We start from the raw sequence: 3,710 nt of genomic DNA on the forward strand, positions 1-3,710 counted from the left end.
GTCTCGGTCACCTAGTGCTGCTCTAACAGAAATCCCACACGTGGATGGTGTCTAGGTCACCTGGTGCTGCTGTGACAGAAATACCACACGTGGATGGTGTCTCGGTCACCTAGTGCTGCTCTAACAGAAATACCACACGTGGATGGGGCCTGCAGGGGCTGAGAGGGTGGGTCACCACTCAGATGGACTAGGAGAATGGGGCCACCCAAATGCGAGGGGGCAGAGTTGCCATTCCAGTGGGCCTGGAAGGCTGAGCTGAAGCCCAGGGCTGAGAGGCCTCCACCCAGAATCCAGAGAGTGTGGCCAACACCCAGAGTCTGGAGGGCAGGGCCATTGCCTAAATGGTATCAGAGAACAGAGGATTATTTTCAAGCTTTGAGGGCTAATGTAATGTGTTCTGCTGACTTGCTTGCTGCCTATTATCTCTTCTTTCCCTCCAATTTCTCGCATTTGTAATGGAAATGTATACCTTGTGCCTGTTCCACCATTGTACTTTGGAAGCAGATAATTTGTATTCTAGATTTCACAGATGAAGAGGAATTTTTCCCCAGGATGGAATTTGGACTTGGAGTCGATTTAAAACTTTTGGGATGATATGATGGGGAGAATGTGTTTTGCTCTAACATGCGGCAAGGACATGTGTTTTTGGTGGTGAAGGGTTGAATGTTATGGATTTAATTAGGTCCCCCAAAAAAGTATGTCAACTTGTCTATGCCATGATTCCCAGTATTGTGTGATTGTCCACCATTTTGTGATCTGATGTGATTATCCTATGTGTTGTAAATCCTAACCTCTATGATGTTAACGAGGTAGGATTAGGGGCAGTTATGTTAATGAGGCCAAACTCAATCTACAGGATTAGGTTGTATATTGAGTAAATCTCTTTTAAGATATAAAGAGAGAAGCAACCAGAGAGGAGAGGGACCTCATACCACCAATAAAAAAGCACTGGGAACAGAGTGCGTCCTTTGGACCTGGGGTTCCGTCGCTAAGAAACTCCGAGACCAAGGGAAGATCATTGATAAGGACCTTCCCCCAGAACCGACAGAGACAGAAAAACTTCCCCTGGATCTGGCACCATGAATTCAGACTTCTAGCTTCCTAAACTATGAGAGAATAAATTTCTGTTTATTAAAGCCATCCACTTGTGGTATTTCTGTTATAGCAGCACTAGATGACTAAGACAGGGGGCTTGAACTCCAATTATACTTTATCGTTGTTGTAGTTAGCTGCTGTCAAGTCAACTCCAACCCATGGTGACCTTCTATACAACAGAATGAAGCACTGACTGGTCCTGCCTCATTCTCACAATCACCCGCCTATTCAAGTCCATCATTGTGACAGCCATCTCACCGAGCGAGGGTCTCCCTTGTCATCATTGGCTCTCTGCTCCACCAAACATGATGTTGTTCTCCAGCAATTGATCACTCCTGATGATGTGTCCAAAGTAAGTGAGCTGAACAATGTTCTGTTGGGATCTATAAGGTATTCATTGGCTAATTTTCGGAAGTAGATCAACAGGCCTTTCTCCCTAGTCTTAATCTGGAAGCTCTGCTAAAACCTATCCACCATGGGAGACCTTGCTGATATTTGAGATATCAGTGTCATAGCTTCTAGCATCACAGCAACACAAAAGCCAACACAGTACAACAAACTGACAGGGTGGAAACCCGTTGCCACTGAGTCAGTTACAACTCATGGCAACCCCATGTGTATCAGAGTAGAACTGCGCTCTGTAGAGTTTGTAATGGCTGATTTTTGAGAAGTAGATAACCACGTCTTTCTTCTGAGGCTCCTCTTGGTGGACTTGAACCTCCAAACTTTCAGTTAGCAGCCATCATGTTAATAGTTTGCATGACCCAGGGACCCCAATTATAGTTTAGACACTGTCATAGATTGAATTATGTCCCCCAAAAATGTGTGTATCAATTTGGCTGGGCCATAATTCCCGGTATTGTGAGGTTGTCCTCCATTTTGTCATGTAGTTTTATGTTAAAGAGGATTCGAGTGGGACTGTATAACACGCTTACTACGATCGCATCCCTGATCCAATGTAAAGGGAGTTTCCTAGGGTGTGGCCTGCACCACCTTTTATCTTACAGGAGATAAAAGGAAAGGGAAGCAAGCAGAGTTTTGGGGACCTCATACCACCAAGAAAGCAGTGCCAGGAGCAGAGCACATCCTTCAGACCTGAGGTTCCTGCGCCGAGATGCTCCCAGACCACGGAAAGACTGATGCATCACAAGGATTTTCCTCCAGAGCTGACAGAGAGAGAAAGCCTTCTCCTGGAGCTGATGCCCTGAATTTGGACTTGTAGCCTACTGGACTGTGAGAGAATAAACTTCTCTTTGTTGAAGACATCCACCTGTGGTATTTCTGTTACAGCAGCACTGGGTGACTGAGACACCATCCACGTGTGGGATTTCTGTTAGAGCAGCACTAGGTGACTGAGACAGACACCTTATAATTAGCGGTGGCAGTTTACATTTTAGGCTTGCTGAAAACGTGGTTACCCTTGCCACAGGAGGGGAGCTTGTCTTCCCGCATTTCCTCTGAACCAGTGGAACCAGGACTCACAGGCAAGGGCAGCCGGGCTGCAGAGGAGAAGCCGTGATTGCTCAGTGCTCTCTCAACTAAGTGTTATCTTTGTGTGTCTGGATTTCACGTTTTCTTTCAAATTGGAGATGCAAGTTCATCTGCCCATAACAAAACACTTTCTTCATCCTACGCTGAATCCCTCAGCAAATCCTCAAATATCTTTGCAAATCTCAGAGATATTAAGGCATTTAACTTTTTTTCCCTCATTTAGACTTTTGAAGTATGATGTGACTGGAATAATTTCCGAACTGAGACCAGTCGACTGCATAGAAAATTAAGGAAACTGCCTGTCACCCTGGTAGCAGGTCTGATAACTAATTACTTATCGATTTTAAGTCAAATCTGAGAAAGATAAATATTTAAATAAAATGTATAATCATTTAGAAATACCACTTGGTGTTTTGTCATTATTGTCCGGAAAGGAATCACTGCTTTGACAGTGCTTCCCGTCACCTCTGATGGGTCAGGCTGCCGTTTCAGCAGGAGGGAGGGGAGGTGTCGGGTCGTGCTTGCATATTTGTGTGTATGTGTATGTGTGTTACCTGTACATGTTTTAGTGAAGATATTAAAGGGCAACGTGATGCTTAGAAATGTTGTGCTCTGATTGGAAGGGCCTGATTTGTCACAGGAGTCCCTGGGTGGTACAAACAGTTGACACACTGGGCTGCTAACAAAAGGATAGAGAGTCGAGTCTACCCAGAGGCACCTCAGAAGAAAGACCTGGCAATCTACTTCCAGAAAATCAGCCATGGAAAAGCCTATGGTGTACAGTTCTACCCTGACACACACGGGTTGGAACTGACTCAGTGGCAACTGGATAATTTACCGCAGGAGCGTCTCGCTTCCTTGGTCAATGGTGTGCCCAGCTCTTCTCTTGCTGGACAGGCAGGGTATTTCCCAACATACTGCGAAGCCAGGAGTGAGGCTTTGCTGAGATCCCACTGGGTCAGGGAATATCCTGGAGATGGAGGAAGAGGGAGGACCTAGGACCAGTCCCTCCCTGTGGCCCATTTGGGCATTCACAGCCCGTCCACCCTCCTTTCTCCTTCCCAGCCTTCCCCCAACTTCAGGGGCTTTACTTTGTTTTTTTTGGTTTTTTTTTTTTTTTTTTT

The sequence above is a fragment of the Trichechus manatus genome, unplaced genomic scaffold (genome assembly GCF_000243295.1).
Source record: "Trichechus manatus latirostris isolate Lorelei unplaced genomic scaffold, TriManLat1.0 scaffold00255, whole genome shotgun sequence".
Taxonomy (NCBI): domain Eukaryota; kingdom Metazoa; phylum Chordata; class Mammalia; order Sirenia; family Trichechidae; genus Trichechus; species Trichechus manatus.